The 24,184-nt window shown below is 42.2% G+C and overlaps 1 long non-coding RNA gene across 1 annotated transcript in view; it reads right to left on the minus strand.

Annotated features, from left to right (window-relative positions):
* Positions 1–24,184, minus strand: part of LOC134737128 (uncharacterized) — a 547,208-nt gene that overhangs the window by 502,834 nt on the left and 20,190 nt on the right. Inside the window, exon 2 of the long non-coding RNA XR_010121721.1 lies at positions 10,203–10,301. This is a non-coding gene — a long non-coding RNA (uncharacterized lncRNA). The remainder of the gene's footprint in view (positions 1–10,202; positions 10,302–24,184) is intronic.

Raw genomic sequence — 24,184 nt, forward strand, 5'->3', positions numbered from 1 at the left:
GAACAAATCCAGAAACTATGAACCAAAGCCAGAAAAGCCACCACCACAGCCTAGAGGGCCTGGAAACTAAGCTCCTGGGGATGCGATGTATACCTATGGATTTAGGAGGGTCAGAAGCCCTTAAAGGGCAAGAACCCTGCTCCTCTGCTTGCTCTCTCTGCTCAAGAGGAGCCCCACATGGGAGACAGATTCCTGTAGTGAGATCAGGCGGCTGCAATGAAAGCAATAAATGGGAAATTCTGGAAACGGATGACCAGCGTGTTTGTTTATATTTTGCCCCTGGAACAGGGAGACCTTTGAATGTCTCCTCTGCTCAGAGCGTCTGTTTTCCACATGTCCCAACAGTGAAAAAGGGGAAAAAGAAAAAACAAAATGGACTTTTTTTGGGCCGCAAGGCCTATTGGTCAAACATCCCCTTTGCCTGGTGCCAGAAATTTACCTTTCATGTAGTCATAGCAGTTTGGCATGAAAAACATTGGCCTATAAAGATGACTTTTTTTTCTTTTTTTTTTGAGACAGAATCTCACTCTGTCACCCAGGCTGGAGTGCAGTGGCGCGATCTCAGCTCACTGCAAGCTCCAGGTCACCTTGTTGGAATAATTTTGCCATTATCTTTTCTATGTTTTCCAGCCCAGCACTAAGTTACTTTAAAATAAATGACCACTTCAGTGTCTTTGTGCCATATAAGATGGGGAGTAATTTCAAGGGAAAGATGCTTAACAGAGCAGTGAAATATACACTGACTGACACCTGTTTCATACAAAAATTCTGAGACTTTATACAAATGTATCAGTAAGTTGCTAGTATTTGTTGAGAGCTGAGTTTTTGCTCCGTAAACAATCCCAGCTTATGAAGACCTTCGAGAATAGTCTTGATTTCAAAATGCATTTAATGATCTGTAAAGGGCAGGAAAAAAATGCAGAAAACCACTACAAATAATAACTCCCATGTTGAACATGGGGAAGTAACAATGTATTGGTAATCATTAGGCTTTGTGTTTATCTAGATTCTCTCCAAGGAGGGTGTATGAATCAGCAACAAAGTAGAGAATCATCTGGAAAACACAGTGGCTCTCTAAGTTAGCTCTTTGAACAAATGTGGGAGAGGCGGGGGATTTCTGTGTGTGTGCTTACACACCCCTCCTCCGACTGTTTGCTTGCTTTTCTCTTTTCCTATTTTTCTAGACATCGGCTGTTACGCCCCAGTGCCAGCTAAATTTGGCAAGGATGGCATTTTTTTATTTCTACTTTCTTTTCCTAACTTATTTCTTTCATGTAGCAAATATGCAGTGACTGTCATTACTGTCAGTGAAAATCTCAGAATAATCTCTGATTGAGTTCATACAGTGACTTTGGAACCAGAAATGAGCCAAAGATCTCATTGTTGGGCCTGATTCTGACCCCTTTAAGATTCTGAGAGCCATTAGGTCCCCAAAGTGCCAATTCTTTCATTTACTCTAAATGGCCACATCTCTCAGGCAATCTGGGTTAGCTGAATGCAAACCAATGCAGCATCACTTTTCATTGCTTTCACTTGTTCGGTTTTTGTCATTTCTTCCTTTGTAATATCAGTAAAATCTGTCCTTGTTTCCACATTCAATTGTACAGCTCCAGTTGGTAAGGTAGGTAGACCTATACTTACCCAGACATGTGAGAGGCCTGAGCAATGAATAATTGGGTGACCCTACAGACCAATACTCTTTAAAGATTTTCACAACATTTCATGAAAGCAGAGAGAAACTGATTTTATATTAACAAAATTGTACTCTTTTCTATTTTCAGTCATGTGGGATTCATTACTAAGGTCTTCAGAATCAAAAAAAAATGTTTTGTAAGCAAATTGAACTATGTAAAGACGTAGACAATAAATCCCTCTAAAATAAATTACTGAGACCCACTAAACAGTAACATGTCATATATTATTGAATTTCAAAATAAGTTGCAAACACCAGCTTCTCACAACTGTCAACAGGAGCTGGTCTCAGGGTTAATGGAACAGACAGAACGTGTAACTTGTACGTACATGCATGTTGACAGATACTCAAAGATGGCAGTCAAGGGTAAATCTAATTTCTACTGTACAGCAGGGCCTACTTTAGTGGGAGCAGAATCGATTTACATTTGGCCAGTATGGAAGTCATCACATGGAAACCTGAGTTAGTGTGTACTATATTTCTAGGAGGTTCTAGTTTACAGATTGACATCTGGGAAGCTCCCTACTCCACAACTCCCTAAAGCTAGTTCTGTTCCCAGTCTAGGTCCTGCCCGTCTAACATGAGGACTGCTACTGATTTTTGGTCGTTTACTTCCATGAATGAATGGAGTTCCTGCCTCCATTTTCTCTCCCTTCAAATAAGTCCCATTTAATCTGCTTTACCTTGTCCTGGTTGCCATTCAGTCACTAAAACCAAAATAGGCTTTCCTGTGCTTCATACAGTTTGTGAAGGAAGTGATGAAGAAAACAAAGGCTCCCTGAATTAATACAGCTGCCATACCTATGGGATGTTTCTATGAGTGTACAGTCTGGACTCCCAGAGTTACAATGGAAATTGGCAACCTATAAATGTCACTTCTGCAGGGCTGCATTGCACCCCCTCCAGGGATAGTGAGAGGTCCTCATCACTGCAAGGCTTCTTTTAATTTTTTTCCAGTGAAAGCCTGTGTGGCTAGTTCTCTGCACTCCAAAGTGAAAAGATAATTAAGCTGATGAGATAATAATTTCATCCATCATATGTATCTTGGGAGGAGAAGAAATGAACTCTTTAAAAATGAGGTAAATCCATTAAAAGCATCTCTGTGATGAGCCTACTTAGAAATAGGTCACTTGCCTTGAAAGCACAGGTGAAAGTTGTGCTGCATGAATACCCAAGAGCATGCACACTGGCCAGAACAGCAAGAAGAGAATTGAGACCTAATCCTGCCTCTGACAGCTGACTGATCACCCATGGGCAGGCGCTCAGTCTCCTTGAGTCTGTTTCCTCATTTGTAACATAAGAAGAAGAATCTCTGTCGATTTCAGTATCTTTGAGATGCTTGGTTTGTGGGGAAATATATATATCATAAGCCAACTCTGTTTTCTATAATTTCCCTCATTTCAGATGGGACATCGGTAAGTGAACTAAATTAATTCTTTTTCAATTAATCACTCCAGGAAAAATGATGTACCTTTAATGCAAAGAGAAACACCAAAGCTGGTGGTTTTATTGAAAAGAAAAAAAAAGTTTTTACAATATTGAAAAACCTTTGCAAGAAAACAGTGATGATGGCTTAACTTTCTTGTTTGTTGACTTATCATCTCTACCCAATTCACTGTCATCTCCCTTTTTAAAGGAAGTTCTGAGGCTGCCCAAATGTGAATTGGGTAAAGAACCCCTTTTCTATCTTTTCTTCTCAATTTACTTCCCAACTGACTCAAGCATGGGCTTCACTCCCCAGCCCACTCCCACTGCTGAGACACCCCTTATGCCAAGAGCCCTCCTTCTCTCCTGCCCTCCCCTTCCCCACCTCTCTGTGGTTTAGGGAAGGATAGGGTGCCATGCAGCACGGCCCCATCAAGTCATGCCCACCTCTGCCCACCTCCCTCCCTCCCAGCTCCCCTCACCACACTCCAAAAGGAAGGTGGATTTTCTAGCCTTATTAGTTTGGCCAGAAGACATTCATTGGGCCATGCTTATTATTTGGATGAGGGAAGAGGGCATTCGATGCCTTAAAAGCAGCAGCCCTTAGCATCCCTTGTTCCCCTCTCTGTTAGGTCCTACTTCTGGCCTTCAGGCGCTCAAGAAGCCTAGGAGGGCCTGGCCCTGCAGGACACACTAGCCAGCCTCATTCTCTTTAAGACCAAGAGGCTGGGTAGACAAGGAGGCTCTGGGGCCCAAGGCCCAGGAGTCGTTCTCTCACGGTGTGTGTCCCCACCTGTCCTTCTCTGTCCCTGCCACACTCCCACCTACTTGCCCCTAAACATCCCCTAGGGCCCTTCTGCACTTCTCTCTCTGTGGAGAAGCAGTTTAGCAAAGTAGTTATGAGATCAGGCTTTGGGCTGGGACTTGACTTGACTCATGCCTGTAATCCCAGCATTTTGGGAGGCCAAGGTGGGCAGATCACTTAAACCCAGGAGTTTGAGACCAGCCCAAGCAACATAGTGAGACTCTTGCTTCTGGCTCTACTACTTACCAGTTTCATGAGCTTGACAATATATTCCTCGAGCCTCAGTTTTCTCATCTGGAAAACTGGCACCTGGGTCATTGTTTCTGCTCCATTTAGAAAAATGTCTGGCACATAATAGTTCATAAGTGTTAGATCCTATACTCATCAGCACTGCTCCTATCATAGGAAAGAAAGAAAGACGAAAGAAAGAAGGAAGGAAGGAAGGAAGGAAGGAAGGAAGGAAGGAAGGAAGGAAGGAAGGAAAAAGAAAGAAAGAAAGAAAGAAAGAAAGAAAGAAAGAAAGAAAAGAAAGAAAAGAAAGAAAAGAAAGAAAAGAAAGAAAAGAAAGAAAAGAAAGAAAAGAAAGAAAAGAAAGAAAAGAAAGAAAAGAAAGAAAGAAAGAAAGAAAGAAAGAAAGAAAGAAAGAAAGAAAGAAAGAAATTTCACTCTATTGCCCAGGCTGGTCTTGAACTTCTGGCCTCAAGTGATCTGCCCACCTCAGCCTCCTAAAGTGCTAGGATTACAGGCATGAGTCACTGCACCCAGCTTCCTATCATTCTTTTTGAGTCCATGTGGCTGGGTAGGAAAGATGGCTCAGGGCCCCCAGAAGAGCAGCATCCCCCACCTTCCTTTTCCACAGCACCCTTACATGCAGATTTAACCTGGTGATAGGTTAAACCAGGGCCTGTTTGCAGACCAACTGGCAGCCTCTTTCTCTCCTAAATGTCCTTCCTCCACACCACAGGCAGAGGGTAGTGTGAACCATGGTCTGAAATGGGGGTCACTAAAAGATACCCCCCAAATAGGCTCTGAGCCAAAACTGCATGATCTAACCCAGACTTTACCAGTTTTCTGCTGGGCTTCGGCTGGCACACTTATTATAAAGATGTTCTTTATTCTCATTCTGCTATTGTTTTCCCAGACACTCTCTAGGTGACAGGAAAAGTGTTGTTACTGGGAGCCAGAATGGGGGCCTTCATGGGAATCTGGTCATAAAATTATCGATAAAGCAGCAAATCCACACCTTTATCTGTCATAAGCCAGGCACATGCACAGGAACTCTTTTAGATACTGGGGGCACAAAGACCAATCAGGCTCATCATCCCTGACTTTGGGGAGCTGATAGTCTAACAGGTAAGATTATTTCTCTGCAGAGTGGTTCTCAAATGTTAATGAAAACCAGAATCCCCTGGAGGTCTTGTTAAGTTACAGATTTCAGGGCTCCAACTTCACCCTTTCTGATTCAGCAGGTCTTGGTGCTGAGAATTTGCATTTCTGACAGCTTCCAGGAAAGGGTGATATTGCTGGGATGGAAACCACAGTCAGACCCGCTGCTTCACTGTGCTCCGAGCAAGCACAGAATGTCTGGGATTCTGTGGTGCTACAGATTTTTACTTCTAAACTACAGGGCTGTGGGTCCACACCCAAATTATCCAGGGGCTAGGGAATATTTCCTGGAGTACACAAACCTGCACAGGATCCTAAAGGATACGTACGGATTAAGCCTGGAGTGGCTTTTGGGCCAGGTGCTCAGCCACGTGGTCTGGGCATAGGGATCATCATCATTAGAATGACTTGGATTATTAGAGTGCAGCTTCACCAGCCTTTAAGAAAGCCGAAGTCAATAAAACAAACAACCCCATCAAAAAGTGGGCAAAGGATATGAACAGATACTTCTCAAAAGAAGACATTTATGCAGCCAAAAAACACATGAAAAAATGCTCATCATCACTGGCCACCAGAGAAACGCAAATCAAAACCACAATGTGATACCATCTCATACCAGTTAGAATGGCAATCATTAAAAAGTCAGGAAACAACAGGTGCTGGAGAGGATGTGGAGAAATAGGAACACTTTTACACTGTTGGTGGGACTGTAAACTAGTTCAACCATTGTGGAAGTCAGTGTGGTGATTCCTCAGGGATCTAGAACTAGAAATACCATTTGACCCAGCCATCCCATTACTGGGTATATACCCAAAGGACTATAAATCATGCTGCTATAAAGACACATGCACACATATGTTTATTGCGGCACTATTCACAATAGTAAAGACTTGGAACCAACCCAAATGTCCAACAACGATAGACTGGATTAAGAAAATGTGGCACATATACACCATGGAATACTATGCGGCCATAAAAAATGATGAGCTCATGTCCTTTGTAGGGACATGGATGAAACTGGAAAACATCATTCTCAGCAAACTATCGCAAGGACAAAAAACCAAACACCGCATGTTCTCACTCATAGGTAGGAATTGAACAATGAGAACTCATGGACACAGGAAGGGGAACATCACACTCCAGGGACTGTTGTGGGGTGGGGGGAGGAGGGAGGGACAGCATTAGGAGATATACCTAATGCTAAATGACGAGTTAATGGGTGCAGCACACCAACATGGCACATGGATACATATGTAACAAACCTGCACATTGTGCACATGTACCCTAAAACCTAAAGTATAATAATAAAAAAAATAAAAAAAGACACATGAAAAAATGCTCATCATCACTGGCCATCAGAGAAATGCAAATCAAAACCACAATGCGATACCATCTCATACCAGTTAGAAATCATTAAAAAGTCAGGAAACAACAGGTGCTGGAGAGGATGTAGAGAAATAGGAACACTTTTACACTGTTGGTGGGACTGTAAACTAGTTCAACCATTGTGGATGTTGGTGTGGCGATTCCTCAGGGATCTAGAACTAGAAATACCATTTGACCCAGCCATCCCATTACTGGGTATATACCCAAAGGATTATAAATCATGCTGCTGTAAGGACACATGCACACGTATGTTTATTGCGGCACTCTTCACAATAGCAAAGACTTAGAACCAACCCAAATGTCCACCAATGATAGACTGGATTAAGAAAATGCGGCACATATACATGGAATACTATGCAGCCATAAAAAATGGTGAGTTCATGTCCTTTATAGGGACATGGATGAAGCTGGAAATCATCATTCTCAGAAAACTATCGCAAGGACAAAAAACCAAACACCGCATATTCTCACTCATAGGTGGGAATTGAACAATGAGAACACATGGACACAGGAAGGGGAACATCACACGCTGGGGCCTGTTGTGGGGTGGAGGGAGGGGGGAGGGATAGCATTTGGATATATACCTAATGCTAAATGACGAGTTAATGGGTGCAGCACACCAACATGGCACATGTATACATATGTAACAAACCTGCACATTGTGCACATGTACCCTAAAACTTAAAGTATAATAATAAAAAAAAAAAGAAAGCCGAAGTCCAATGCTGATTGTGCCATGACAGGCACCAGAAACAACAAAGGAGATTTAGCTACTCATGGGTGTTTTGTGCCCTCCAGCACCCCAAGGGCCCCTCGTCCATACAGACCCTGGCCAAGCCAGGGAATAAACAAGCAATTAGATCAAGAACAGATGAGGCAATCAGGGGAAGAAATTGGTCAAGGGAAATAAAAAGTGGAAGATTAGAAGGAAATACCAATAAAGCCAAAGTTGTGAGACAAATGGTGGAAATTTCAGTAGACCTGACATGCAGAGGAGATCCAGTTTAGGGGAATAAGCATAGCCTTTGAAATAGCATAGATCTGAGTTTAAATAGCAGAAGTAACTAGAATATAATTACTGCACAGTGATAGTTGTTGGATTAATTGGTATATGAAAATACTTTCATATCTTATGAACTCAGTGGCCTTGGGAGAACAATGTACCTACTCTTTAGGGAGGTGGTAGATACCATCTAGAAAAGAGGGTCTTTGATAAGCTTTTGGGCTCTAAGCTATGGGTCCTCTTGATCAATGCTTCTCAAACTATCTATGGAGGAGGACCTGTGGGGTTTCTTTTGTTGCTGTTGTTTCCTGTTATTCTAAATCCACATGTGGATCCACTGCACATGATGAGTATCTACAGGTGATTTTTTTTTTTTCGGGACAGGGTCTTGCTCTGTCGCCCAGCCTGGAGTGCAGTGGCTTGATCTCAGCTCACTGCAGCCTCCACCTCCCAGGATCAAGTGATCCTCCCACCTCAGCCTTCCAAGTAACTGGGACTACAGGCACTCACCACCACACCGAGCTAATTTTTGTATTTTTTGTACAGACTGGATTTCGCCAGGTTGTCCAGGCTGGTCTCGAACTCCTGAACTCAAGAATTTCCCCATCTTGGCCTCCCAAAATGCTGGGATTACAGGTGTGAGTCCCTGCTCCCAGCCTTACAGGTGATTTAACACATGAATTTGAAGGCAGCCAAACAAATCTATACCTTGTTCAATAAAATGAACCAGCTAATCACGTACTTGGATATTGTAGCTTTGTCAAATTGCTACAGCAGAACTGCTAGATGTCAGGTTTTGAAGAAAGCAAGATTCCACACAACTTCCTTTAGATACCAAAAATGAAATTTTGAAGTCTGGGGAGTTTTACTTCAAGCCACAGGAAGCTAGAAATCACTCTAAGAAGAATTTCTAGCTCTATTAGAGAGGCTTTTAGTGTGCAGAGAGAAAAAAAGAACAAGGAGAAACAAGAAGTCAGACACATCTTAGTCACTTCCCCACTCCCAGCACCGCTATCATCACCATACCAAAAACCACCAGGCAAAAATCCCAGGGCAGGGAGAGGGCCTTGCTGATTGTAGTAGAAACATGCAGACACACGTGGAAAAACCAGAGGGCACCAGGACCAGCGGCCAGATTTCATGACACAGTAGGGTGGGGGCTGCTGCATGATTCTCCAGAAGCCCCAGGTCCTGCACAGCATCACACCCAGCTTGGCACACTTGCAGATGTGCACCTTAGCAGAGGGAGGAGCAGGTGTGGTGCCTGGAAAAGAGGTCACCTTCTCTGACCTTCTGACCTAACTCCAGTGTTGTTTTGGTTTTGCTTTCTTTTTTGAGACAGAATCTCCCTCTGTTGCCCAGGCTGCAGTGCAGTGGTGCAATCTCGGCTCACTGCAACCTCTGCCTCCCATGTTCAAGGGATTCTCCTGCCTCAGCCACCTTAGTAGCTAGGATTATAGGCACACACCACCACGCCCAGCTAATTTTTGTATTTTTAGTAGAGACAGGGTTTCACCATGTTGGCCAGGCTGGTCTCGAATTCCTGGTCTCAAGTGATTCACCACCTCGGCCTCCCAGAGTGCTGGGATTACAGGCGTGAGCCACCGTGCCCAACCCTAACTCCAGTTTTCTTCCCACTCTTGGCTCCACTCTGCACCACACTGGGGGCCACCCAAATGTCCACAGACCCCCTAAACTGTTGCTCCCTGGCCATCCTTGGGCCCAGATAGATATACAGTGGTGGCCTGGGAGACGGCATGCAAGGTCCTGGACGCAGCCTCAGGGATGTTTACACAGGAATTTCAGAGTCCTGACTACCCGAAGTGTGGTCTAAGAAAAGAGCACAACCTCTTGGCCCCGTGGACTCCTCACTAGAAGGAAGGGGTGCAGCCAAAGGAACAGATAAGGGATGGCCTCCAATGTGCAGGGCCCAGGGCTGCACTCAGTTGGCTGGGCCTCGGGGCAATACAGAGAAAAGTCTAGACAGACAGCCTGAGCTGGCACTGGTGGTTTCTCGTGACTGGTGCACTATATTCAGACGGTCTAGAAGTTCCCATGTGCCCTGGTTGGGGACACAGAGGTGGAGGGAGGAATGAGGACCAAGGAGGCCTGAGATGAGGAAGACAAGCCCATCAAGAGCAGGAACCTTGAAACTGGAGACAAAAGCAAGGTCCAAGGTCAGCAACTGCTGATCCCAGCATGGGACCCAAAGCCAGACAGGACCAGTGGCACCAGCAGTGAAATCAAGACGGACAGAGGTGGTATACTCAGTCAAGCAGGCCAAGACCCTTCCATTAAAGCCAGCAAGGATCTAGAAAACACAAGCTGAAGAACTGCACGCCCATACACTGGGAGCCAGCCCAGAACGAAAAAAGGGGTAGGAAATAAATTTTGAAAATTCAAGCATTTCTGTGGAAGGCAATGAGCTAACTTGAAAAAGGCAGTTTAAACTGGAAAAGACTGAGAAGTCATCATCTCATCAACTGGGAAGCGGATGTACATACCCATTTTGCCTGGCAGGGTGGGTCCCAAGAGCGAGGACAGTTTCCAGTAGCGTTTCCCAGCCTTTTTCACATGGTAGCACAGATGGAAAATGATAATACCTGTATAGAGCATAAAGGAAAGCAGTCAAGACAACTAGCTAGGGACTCCCAACCCTGCCCAGGTTCCAAGAGGCAGAGGACATCAAGGTCTCTGCACCCCTGCAACTCAATTGCACCCCTGTGCCACAGAACATCAGTGAGGGGGCCTGAGTTATAGAAAACAAAGAACCTACATATTCCTCTGCACATACAAGTAATCGCTTATAAACTTATAGACCCCAACTACAGGATGAATGAATGAATGAATGAATGAATGAAGAAATGAATCCATATCATATCACTTCTGACTGAGTAACTTCTGTCAAGTTACTTAACTTCCCAGTTTCTCTGGGAAGAATACAGATAATAATACCTGCCTTGAAAACCAATTTGTGAGGATTGAATGAGGCAATGTTAGCTTTGTCAATCAATGTTAGCTTTTTGGACCACTTCTCCTTATCCACTCTAAGCAAGCCATCCCAGGGAGACTAAATTAGCTAAAGGAACAAAGCTCAGCTTTTTGCCTCTGTCCATTAGGGCCCTTCCCTGGTAGGCCCTGGTACCCACAATTGCCTTGGGGTGATTTGTCTGGCTTTTGAGCTACAAATTGCTCTCACCTCCGCCAGCCTATTGTGTACCCATATGTTAAGTTGCTTTTTATCTCGATTCATTCTTCCTTTGGTCCTCAGACCTTGTCCTCCTTGCCTTCACGGCCAACTGGTTCTCATTTTTCCCTCTCAGAACCTGCAGCCCCCTCTTTCCTTACGGTCTTTGGAGGAAAGGACCATAACAATATATCCTAGATAGAGGTTCACAGTTTCAGGGAGAAGCTGATATCAGGAGCCTATGAGAATGCCTGGAGAATACTGGCAGATCTGAAAGAAACTCTGTGACCTGTAAGAACACGACACTTCAATCTCAGCAATTATTTTCTCTAAAAAGTGCTACATCCTTTCTTGAATATTGGTTATAGCACCAAATAAATCAGCAAATCCATCATCCTATCTCCTTGTGGGACATGTTTTTCCCCAATGTCTATGAGGCGTCTCATCAAGTCAGCACTCAGAAAGCTCTGAGACTGAATATCCCCACTTATCCTGCACTTCAGCTATTAATGAGTAACAGCAATATAATTAAGGCTTTTCACTTAACGATGAATCAACCAAAGCACTTGGGAAAGATGTGACACTTACAAGAACATTTACATTTTTTGTGCTAAAATATTATTTTAAAACTCCACACTATATCACCAAAAACAGTTCTGGGCGGAATTAAACACCACATTTCATGTAACTTGGTGCCATATGTTTTGTTAAACCTTGTGCTCTTGAAATGTCTGAGTCTGCACTGGAACCGAGGCAAGAAGGGTGGCTCAACAGGAAGAAATATGTACATACATCAAGTGTGTCTTCAGTTATTATGTGCCAAGAAAACTGGAACCAGTGTGAATGGATTAGATGACCCAAGTGGGTTGACAGGATGCAATGCCCTGAGGGTAATACATGAGTTCCTAGGAAGAACTGAGAAGCAGAAAAGTTCACCAACTTGACAAGAACATGGCCTAAGATACTGACTACTCAGTGAATTGCTTCTAATCTGCCCTTCCTGACAGCTCATTAGTTTCTTTCCTAAACATGCAATATGCTAGACTGCCTTCTCTGGGGCTGAGGAAAAATGAAGTGAAGGTTATGAAATATAGAGTTGAGCCCCTCCTCTCCACAGATATCCAGAAGTATCATTGCTTAGGGAGCTCATACAGAGACAAATGGTGGCCAAACTCGGTAAGGAAAGGTATGGGGCTCACTGTCTCAGCCAAAAGTGATCCCTAGATTTTAACATCTTTCACATTTTGCTCTTTCCTTTGAATTTATGACTTTAGCAAAGCAACTCATGCACGTAATTCAGACATGCAATCTTTTTTTGTCCCGGGAGACAGGTTGAACATACAGACTTATTTTAAATAAATGATTCCCAGTGAAATGTGCACGAAACATGGGGATGTCTCCTTTTAAAGTGTGGCTGGGGGTGGAGCCAAGATGGCCGAATAGGAACAGCTCCGGTCTCCAGCTCCCAGCCCCAGCAACACAGAAGACGGGTGATTTCTGCATTTCTGCTTGAGGTACCGGTTTCATCCCACTAGGGAGTGCCTAACAGTGGGTGCAGGACAGTCAGTGAAGCGCACTGTGCGCAAGCCGAAGCAGGGCGAGGCATTGCCTCACTCGGGAACCACAAGGGGTCAGGGAGTTCCCTTTCCTAGTCAAAGAAAGGGGAAACAGACGGCACCTGGAATATCGGGTCAGTCCCATCCTAATACTGCGCTTTTCCAACGGGCTTGGAAAACGGCACACTAGGAGATTGTGTCCCGCACCTGGCTCGGAGGGTCCTATGCCCACGGAGTCTCACTGATTGCTAGCACAGCAGTCTGAGATCAAGCTGCAAGGCGGCAACGAAGCTGGAGGAGGGGCGCCCGCCATTGCCCAGGCTTGCTTAGGTAAACAAAGCAGCCAGGAAGCTTGAACTGGGTGGAGCCCACCACAGCTCAAGGAGGCCTGCCTGCCTCTGTAGGCTCCACCTCTGGGGGCAGGGCACAGACAAACAAAAACTCAGCAAGAACCTCCACAGACTTAAATGTCCCTGTCTGACTGACAGCTTTGAAGAGAGTAGTGGTTCTCCCAGCACGCAGCTGGAGATCTGAGAACGGACAGACTGCCTCCTAAAGTGGGTCCCTCACCCCTGAGCAGCCTAACTGGGAGGCACCCCCCCAGTAGGGACAGACTGACACCTCATTCAACCGGGTACTCCTCTGAGACAAAAGTTTCAGAGGAACTATCAGACAGCTGAATTTGTGGTCTCACGAAAATCCGCTGTTCTGCAGCCACCGCTGCTGACACCCAGCCAAACAGGGTCTGGAGTGGACCTCTAGTAAACTCCAACAGACCTGCAGCTGAGGGTCCTGTCTGGTAGAAGGAAAACTAACAAACAGAAAGGACATCCACACCAAAAACCCATCTGTACAGCACCATCATCAAAGACAAAAAGTAGATAAAACCACAAAGATGGGGAAAAAACAGAGCAAAAAAACTGGAAACTCTAAAAAACAGAGCACCTCTCCTCCTCCAAAGGAACGCAATTCCTCACCAGCAACGGAACAAAGCTGGATGGAGGATGACTTTGATGAGTTGAGAGAAGAAGGCTTCAGACGATCAAACTACTCTGAGCTACGAGAGGAAATTCAAAACAATAGCAAAGAAGTTAAAAACTTTGAAAAAAAATTAGAAGAATGGATAACTAGAATAACCAATGGAGAGAAGGGCTTAAAGGAGCTGATGGAGCTGAAAGCCAAGTTTCGAGAACTACGCGAAGATTACAGAAGCCTCCGTAGCAGATGCGATCAACTGGAAGAAAGGGTATCGCTGATGGAAGATGAAATGAATGAAATGAAGAGAGAAGGGAAGTTTAGAGAAAAAAGAATAAAAAGAAATGAACAAAGCCTCCAAGAAATTTGGGACTATGTGAAAAGACCAAACCTACGTCTGATTGGTGTACCTGAAAATGATGGGGAGAATGGAACCAAGTTGGAAAACACTCTGCAAGATATTATCCAGGAGAACTTCCCCAATCTAGCAAGGCAGGCCAGCATTCAGATTCAGGAAATACAGAGAACGCCACAAAGATACTCCTCGAGAAGGGCAACTCCAAGACACATAATTGTCAGATTCACCAAACTTGAAATGAAGGAAAAAATGTTAAGGGCAGCCAGAGAGAAAGGTCGGGTTACGCACAAAGGGAAGCCCATCAGACTAACAGCTGATCTCTCAGCAGAAACTCTACAAGCCAGAAGAGAGTGGGGGCCGATATTCAACATTCTTAAAGAAAAGAATTTTCAACCCAGAATTTCCTGTCCCGCCAAACTAAGCTTCATAAGTGAAGGAGAAATAAAATACTTTACAGATAAGCAAATGCTGAGTGATTTTGTCACCACCAGGCCTGCCCTAAAAGAGCTCCTGAAGGAAGCACTAAACATGGAAAGGAACAACCGGTACCAGCCACTGCAAAAACATGCCAAATTGTAAAGACCATCGAGGCTAGGAAGAAACTATAGCAACTAACGCGCAAAATAACCAACTAACATCATAATGACAGGATCAGATTCACACATAACAATATTCACGTTAAGTGTAAATGGGCTAAATGCTCCAATCAAAAGACACAGACTGGCAAACTGGATAAGGAGTCAGGACCCATCAGTGTGCTGTATTCAGGAAACCCATCTCACGTGCAGAGACACACATAGACTCAAAATAAAGGGATGGAGGAAGATCTATGAAGCAACTGGGAAACAAAAAAAGGCAGGGGTTGCAATCCTAGTCTCTGATAAAATAGACTTTAAACCAACAAAGATCAAAAGAGACAAAGAAGGCCATTACATAATGGTAAAGGGATCAACTCAACAAGAAGAGCTAACTATCCTAAATATATATGCACCCAACACAGGAGCACCCAGATTCATAAAGCAAGTCCTCAGTGACCTACAAAGGGACTTAAACTCCCACACAATAATAATGGGAGATTTTAACACCCCACTGTCAGCTTTAGACAGATCAACGAGACAGAAAGTTAACAAGGATATCCAGGAATTGAACTCAGCTCTACATAAAGTAGACCTAATAGACATCTACAGAACTCTCCACCCCAAGTCAACAGAATATACATTTTTTTCAGCACCACACCACACCTATTCCAAAATTGACCACATAGTTGGAAGTAAAGCTCTCCTCAGCAAATGTAAAAGAACAGAAATTATAACAAACTGTCTCTCAGACCACAGTGCAATCAAACTAGAACTCAGGATTAAGAAACTCACTCAAAACCGCTCAACTACATGGAAACTGAACAACCTGCTCCTGAATGACTATTGGGTACATAATGAAATGAAGGCAGAAATAAAGATGTTCTTTGAAACCAACGAGAACAAAGACACAACATACCAGAATCTCTGGGACACATTCAAAGCAGTGTGTAGAGGGAAATTTATAGCACTAAATGCCCACAAGAGAAAGCAGGAAAGATCCAAAATTGACACCCTAACATCACAATTAAAAGAACTAGAAAAGCAAAAGCAAACACATTCAAAAGCTAGCAGAAGGCTAGAAATAACTAAAATCAGAGCAGAACTGAAGGAAATAGAGACACAAAAAACCCTTCAAAAAATTAATGAATCCAGGAGCTGGTTTTTTGAAAAGATCAACAAAATTGATGGACCGCTAGCAAGACTAATAAAGAAGAAAAGAGAGAAGAATCAAATAGATGCAATAAAAAACGAAAAAGGGGATATCACCACCGATCCCACAGAAATACAATCTACCATCAGAGAATACTACAAACACCTCTATGCAAATAAACTAGAAAATCTAGAAGAAATGGATAAATTCCTCGACAAATACACCCTCCCAAGACTAAACCAGGAAGAAGTTGAATCTCTGAATAGACCAATAACAGGTTCTGAAATTGTGGCAATAATCAATAGCTTACCAACCAAAAAGAGTCCAGGACCTGATGGATTCACAGCTGAATTCTACCAGAGGTACAAGGAGGAACTGGTACCATTCCTTCTGAAACTATTCCAATCGATAGAAAAAGAGGGAATCCTCCCTAACACATTTTATGAAGCCAGCATCGTCCTGATACCAAAACCTGGCAGAGACATAACCAAAAAAGAGAATTTCAGACCAATATCCTTGATGAACATTGATGCAAAAATCCTCAATAAAATACTGGCAAACCGAATCCAGCAGCACATCAAAAAGCTTATCCACCATGATCAAGTGGGCTTCATCCCTGAGATGCAAGGCTGGTTCAACATACGCAAATCAATAAATGTAATCCAGCATATAAACAGAACCAAAGACAAAAACCACATGATTATCTCAATAGATGCAGAAAAGGCCTTTGACAAAATTCAACATCCCTTCATGCTGAAAACTCTCAATAAATTACGTATTGATGGGACGTATCTCAAAATAATAAGAGCTATTTATGACAAAACCACAGCCATTATCATACTGAATGGGCAAAAACTGGAAGCATTCCCTCTGAAAACTGGCACAAGACAAGGATGCCCTCTCTCACCGCTCCTATCCAACATAGTGCTGGAAGTTCTGGCCAGAGCAATCAGGCAGGAGAAGGAAATAAAGGGTATTCAATTAGGAAAAGAGGAGGTCAAATTGTCCCTGTTTGCAGATGACATGATTGTATATCTAGAAAACCCCATGGTCTCAGCCCAAAATCTCCTTAAGCTGGTTAGCAACTTCAGCAAATTCTCAGGATACAAAATTAATGTACAAAAATCACAAGCATTCTTGTACACCAATAACAGACAAACAGAGAGCCAAATCATGAGTGAACTCCCATTCACAATTGCTTCAAAGAGAATAAAATACCTAGGAATCCAACTTACAAGGGATGTGAAGGACCTCTTCAAGGAGAACTACAAACCACTGCTCAATGAAATCAAAGAGGATACAAACAAATGGAAGAACATTCCATGCTCATCGGTTGGAGGAATCAATATCGTGAAAATGGCCATACTGCCCAAGGTAATTTATAGATTCAATGCCATCCCCATCAAGCTACCAATGACTTTCTTCACAGAATTGGAAAAAACTACTTTAAAGTTCATATAGAATCAAAAAAGAGCCCGCATCGCCAAGTCAATCCTAAGCCAAAAGAACAAAGCTGGAGGCATCACGCTATCTGACTTTAAACTATACTACAAGGCTACAGTAACCAAAACAGCATGGTACTGGTACCACAACAGAGACATAGATCAATGGAACAGAACAGAGCCCTCAGAAATGATGCCGCATAGCTACAACTATCTGATCTTTGACAAACCTGACAAAAACAAGAAATGGGGAAAGGATTCCCTATTTAATAAATGGTGCTGGGAAAACTGGCTAGCCATATGTAGAAAGCTGAAACTGGATCCCTTCCTTACACCTTATACAAAAATTAATTCAAGATGGATTAAAGACTTATATGTTAGACCTAAAACCATTAAAATCCTACAAGAAAACCTAGGCAATACCATTCAGGACATAGGCGTGGGCAAGGACTTCATGTCTAAAACACCAAAAGCAATGGCAACAAAAGCCAAAATCGACAAATGGGATCTCATTAAACTAAAGAGCTTCTTCACAGCAAAAGAAACTATCATCAGAGTGAACAGGCAACCTACAGAATGGGAGAAAATTTTTGCAACCTACTCATCTGACAAAGGGCTAATATCCAGAATCTACAATGAACTCAAACAAATTTACAAGAAAAAAACAAACAACCCCATCAAAAAGTGGGCAGAGGACATGAACAGACACTTCTCAAAAGAAGACATTTATGCAGCCAAAAAACACATGAAGAAATGCTCATCATCACTGGCCATCAGAGAAATGCAAATCAAAACCACAGTGAGATACCATCTCACACCAGTTAGAATGGCCATCATTAAAAAATCAGGAAACAACAGGTGCTGGAGAGGATGTGGAGAAATGGGAACACTTTTACACTGTTGGTGGGACTGTAAACTAGTTCAACCATTGTGGAAGTCAGTGTGGCGATTCCTCAGGGATCTCGAACTAGAAATACCATTTGACCCAGCCATCCCATTACTGGGTATATACCCAAAGGACTATAAATCATGCTGCTATAAAGACACATGCACACGTATGTTTATCGCGGCACTATTCACAATAGCAAAGAGTTGGAACCAACCCAAATGTCCAACAAAGATAGACTGGATTAAGAAAATGTGGCACATATACACCATGGAATACTATGCAGCCATAAAAAATGATGAGTTCGTGTCCTTTGTAGGGACATGGATGAAACTGGAAAACATCATTCTCAGTAAACTATCGCAAGGACAAAAAACCAAACACCGCATGTTCTCACTCATAGGTGGGAATTGAACAATGAGAACTCATGGACACAGGAAGGGGAACATCACACTCCGGGGACTGTTGTGGGGTGGGGGGAGGGGGGAGGGACAGCATTAGGAGATACACCTAATGCTAAATGACGAGTTAATGGGTGCAGGAAATCAACATGGCACATGGATACATATGTAACAAACCTGCACATTGTGCACATGTACCCTAAAACCCTAAAGTACAATAAAAAAAAATAATAAAAAAATAAATAAATAATAAAATAAAGTGTGGCTAACATTTTGTTCTTCTCTTTGGAATGGAGTTTGTTTCTGCTGTGTTTCTTTCTCCTACTTAGCCGAGTTTTCCAATATGTCAGAGGCTGGACATAGCGCACACCTATGGTTCAGTGACCCCTCTGGAATATTTGATTTTCATGAGATCCATTTCTCCTTGGCCATATGATAAACTCAAATCAGGCTACTTTCAACAAAATGTTGTTGATTAAATCATTGTGTTGCAAATTAAGTTTTCTTCCCAACTTCCCTTCCTGAGGACAAGTGCCTACAGAATATTTTTGTCATGGTACTTAAGACTCTGAGGGATGGTGTATGGTTCGAATATGAGTTCAGTTGTGTGTGAAAGCAACCCAAAATAACACTGGTATAAACAAGATAGAAATATATTTCTCTCTCACATGATAGTTGCCCTCAACCACATGGCCCCAGATGACTTTTCATGAAGTCCTCATTCCAGCCAGCAGGAAGGGGAGAGAGAAAATATATTCCTTCCTTCTGAGATCGGTGAAATGATACATTTCATTTCTACTTATATCCCATTGGCCAATACTTAGTGACATAGCCAGACCTGGCTGCAAGGAAGTCTGGGAAGTGTAGTTTTTATTCTAGCTTGCCTGATAATGTACTTTTCAGGCTACTATAGCTTACCTGATAAATTACTTTCAGGCCACTAGTTTATCACAGTAATTTCCCACATGACAACTGTGAAGTCAAAACAATCTGTGACTTTGGACCAGATTGGTATTGACTTCGGGCTGGTATTTGTGAAGGGTACTCCCTTCAATTTATGACTCTGGGGAGCAGCATAGACATAAAATACGGTGCTCCGTATTTTTGAATCTGGAATTCTTAACCCAGGGAAAAGTCTATATACAGAATGAAGTGCTTGAAGGAATTATCCAGATAATTCAAGGCAAAACATAAAGCTCTTAGAAACCAGACTTCTTGTCCAGACTTCTTGTTTTGAGGGACTTGAACCAGAAGAACCCTATGCAAGGAGTCTGACATTATCTTGAAGGATGCTAAGTAAAAGTCTCTTTGGCAGAAAAAATCTATTTCAACTAGCTGTGTCAGAGGCATTCGAAACAAAGTGACTCACAGTGTGGCGATTCCTCAGGGATCTAGAACTAGAAATACCATTTGACCCAGCCATCCCATTACTGGGTATATACCCAAAGGACTATAAATCATGCTGCTATAAAGACACATGCACACGTATGTTTATTGTGGCACTATTCACAATAGCAAAGACTTGGAACCAACCCAAATGTCCAACAACGATAGACTGGATTAAGAAAATGTGACACATATACACCATGGAATACTATGCAGCCATAAAAAATGATGAGTTCATGTCCTTCGTAGGGACATGAATGAAGCTGGAAACCATCATTCTCAGCAAACTATCGCAAGGACAAAAAACCAAACACCACACGCTCTCACTCATAGGTGGGAATTGAACAATGAGAACACATGGACACAGGAAGGGGAACATCACACTCCGGGGACTGTTGTGGGGTGGGGGGAGGGGGAAGGGATAGCACTAGGAGATACACCTAATGCTAAATGACGAGTTAATGGGTGCAGCACACCAACATGGCATATGTATGCATATGTAACAAACCTGCACATTGTGCACATGTACCCTAAAACTTAAAGTATAATAATAATAAAATTTAAAAAAAAAAGAAAATGAACTAATCAAAAAAAGAAAGAAACAAAGTGACTCCATCTTGAATGAGGTTTACGAAAATGAGGCTGGGGCTGGCTGGGCTGCATTCCCAGAAAGGTATTCTTAGCCTCTAGATGTTTATGGTTAAAGAAACAAATTGATAATGTTTACTAAACAGACCCAGGCAAAGGCATTCTTAATTTTGCTGTAAAGATAATAATATTGATTCTTGTAAAATATAGTAATTAAGAAAATAAATCCTTTATCACAAACCACTGTAGCAGAGCACATCTCCCCATGATCTTTTTTTATCCTATATATACAAGCATTGTACCTAGGATGGACGTGTTCCTCCTCTTACTGTCAGGAACACCGTACTCTTGTCTATGGAGTAGCCGTTCTTTCACCACTTTACTTTCTTAATAAACTTGCTTTTGCTTTGCACTGCAGACTTGCCCTGAATTCTTTCTTGTGTAAGATCCAGGAACCCTCTCTTAGTGTGCGGATCAGGACCCCTTTCCTGTAACAGCTGGGATCAGCAATCCCACTTGCCATATCAACATTTTGTGTCCGGAGAAGGAAGTGCTGGTTACACTGTGGATTCTGAAGTCATTGTCTCGTAAGACAGTGTTGTAGAACAAAAGGCAGGGGTCAATTTGTCAAAAATCACAATCCTGATTTTAGCTGGCCATGGTTCCTATGTTAGGCAAATATGTGATCTCTGTTGTTCTCTCTAGCAAGGGTGCTGGCTGTTACTTATAGATAATGTTTGAATGGGAACTTACACTGAGAAATCACACTTTGAGTTTTACCCTGACTTCAAGTAAAAGATATCAAAAAGGGAAATGTTAGGCTATTTGACACCTTGACTTTTTTGTTTCCTGACAGAAATTATCTAAGCAGTGGTTCCTAACTCTCACAGTACATTGGAATCACCAGAAGAATTTCCTAAAAATTAAAAACTAATTAAAACTAATATCTAATCCCAACTTCAAGGATTCTAATTCAGTTATCCTGAGATGGGGCCAAAGGATCAGAATTTTTAAAACCTTCCTAAGTGATTCTAATATGCAGCCAGGGTTGAGAACCAATAACTTAAGGACCCTCCTCCCCGCCCTGATCCATTCCAATCATTACAGGATTGTGCAATCCAGATTAAAAGATTTCAAATGGGCTGAGCAAGGAATCCCTTTGCCATCAATAGCTGTAGCCAATTATCACACACCCACAGCTCTGATATCAAGCCCTGGGGAAGAGCAGATATAATAAACGGACGGAAAAATAACAAAGCAAGGAGGTTAGCTTTGGTCATGCTCATTTTGTACAAGAAATCCACCCAAGGTACCCCACAAAAGATGTAGGTTTATTATAACCCTACATAAGGACCTGCAGTAGATGTGAAAAATGGGATAATTCCAGGGACCAGCTCCTCACTGAGTCTCCTTCGTGGGCCTAATATTGAAGACTGCCTGCAATGTCACCTGAACGACTCACCTTTTCATCCTATTTCGCATTATTTTCCTACAGTCACCCAACACTCTAGCCAAGCTGGACCACTGTTTGTTTCCCGTGTCCCAACTTCTTCATGAAGTCTCTTTTCTTTTCCCCAACAGGAGGTGATCCAGCCCCCCTTCTTAATCCAACATGTTGTATCTTTGTTAGACATGTGTGTTATTCTGCTTCTGTTGCACTTACTTGTATTCTTTTCCTTCTCAATAATATAAAAACATCTTGCAAACAAGCTCTGCATCTTACTCATGTTTGTACCCCTTTAGTCCCTAACATAGCTCTTTCTGTGTGTTTGGCCCACAGCAAATATTTACTAAGTGGAAATGAATTTTCAGAAACTTCTCCAGATGGTTCTTTCATATAGTGGATTGGTTCCCAGTATATGTACTTTATACCTTATCTGCTGCTTCTGAACCATGAAAGCCTGAGCAACTCTGTCTTTGAACGAAGGCTCTTCTTAGGTCTACACATGCTAAGAGAAATTGCTCTGGGCATGTCAACTATTATTTATTTAGCAGTTCAGCATCCACTATCTTAAATGGCCCTCTTCCAACTGCAGTGACTCATCTGACATTTTGGAATAAAATAAATATCCCTTTTAGGAAAGAAAAAATCCCGAAGTTTCTCTTTAAAAGCTTTGGGGTTATTAGGGGGAAAAAAGAATGGAAAGGAAAAATATGGGAGTGGATGCAGTGGTGAACGTGCAAAGAAAGTTCTTCCAATGATAATAGAGCTTTTAAATATTTATGGAGAAGGAAAGAACACTTTTCAGAAGCCAAGTCATTTTTCAGTTAAACAAAACTCTCCATCTCTAGGGAGACATGGGTATTCCCATTTGATCTGCAGGGGGAAAGTGGAAGATTAGCAAAAGGATTTTACTCCCAAGCACATTTCTGTTTTTTAAACTTTAAAAAGCCAGCTAGACACTCTGCCTCCAATACAGGAGTAACTATATCCACAGAATTTGTGAGGATTGACAGATAAATATTGTCATAGTAAAATTAACATAATTGGTATTTATATTTACATGACTCCTTCCAAGTTATAACATTTTTCTTATGTGTTATCTCATTGAAAATTCACAACAGCCCTGTAAGTAATAGGAGTTATGATCCCCATTTTACAGAGCACGAAACTGAGGTGCTGGTTGCTGGAGAAGACAAAGTGACCAGGTATTCTTTCCAACCACACACCCTGTTAATATGCAGGACAAAGCTAAGCAGATGCAACCCTGTACAAATACTTCCCCACTGAAATACATTCAGGGTCAGTGCAGTGATTAAGGGCTTACGCTTTGGAGTCAGAGAGAACAGACCAAGAGGCAGAGATTCCAGCTCCGCCTTTCCATAACCCTGGGCAAGGTACTTATTAACTTCACTTGGTAGCAGGCTTCTAATTTGTAAAATGCACATAAAAATAGCCACAGGGTTTTTCTGAGAATTAAGTGAGTTCGTGAAGTGCTTACCACAGGGCCAGGTACAAGACAAACCCTTAACGAATGATAGTTATTAATATTAGTATAGGTTCATCTATGAGGAATAACACATTGCACATTGCAAAGTGCTCTATAATTATGGCTTCTAATTAAATACATGGCCTAATGAAAAACACATCTGGGAGTTTTCTCTGGCTGAGAGTAAACACTAATTTCAAATGAAAAATCGGTGCTAAACCATTGTACCTCAAAAGGGACTCCAATATTTTTTCAAGATTATGTATTCTGTTACTGAAAGTGCACACACTAATCAAAGTTGGGTTTTATTTATTTTAAAATACCCTGTGTTTTAAAATTTTTACCAATAAACCATGTCTACCAGATTACCCCATATTTCGCTGCACACTTCAATAATCTTTACACGTTAATCAACCACCTTGACTTTGCACCCTGTATTTATTGTGTCTGTATTTTATTATTTCCTTGGTAAACCTTATGTTTCAAAAGCTTTCCAGAAGAACTCAATCACAAAACTATGCTTCTGGGTGACACTTAAGATATAAGGTTTTAACCCAGTGGTGAAATAATTTTAATTATAAAAACAAAACCATGAAATGGAATCCTAGTGACAGTTAAACAAATCTGTAATTATCCAGCCAGTGTGTAAATCCCTTCTCTCCCCTTTCTCATTCAATTTGCAGACCTGGATGTCATCTCATTAAATCAACAGCTCAGATGTGCACAAAAACGTCTTACACCAAATACATATTTCTCTTTCCACCTCTCTCCCAACATCTAAGCTTCTCTTACATAATGGCAACATCAAATTAAATCAGGGGTAAAAAGTAAATGAGGAAATCAGGTATCCAAAGCAAATGCAAGCAGCTACAGCTGGTGCTTCAAACCAACAATCTCCAGGTGTTGAAAGATTATGTGAATGGGAATGCTGTGTGTGTATGTACACACACGTGCAATTCAACGATTACTGAATTCTTCCCATTTGCACATTTCCAGCACTAAGCCACATGCCTGGCACATATGAGTCTTAATAACTGTTCATCAGATGA

This window comes from Symphalangus syndactylus, chromosome 7 (assembly GCF_028878055.3).
Source record: "Symphalangus syndactylus isolate Jambi chromosome 7, NHGRI_mSymSyn1-v2.1_pri, whole genome shotgun sequence".
NCBI lineage: Eukaryota > Metazoa > Chordata > Mammalia > Primates > Hylobatidae > Symphalangus > Symphalangus syndactylus.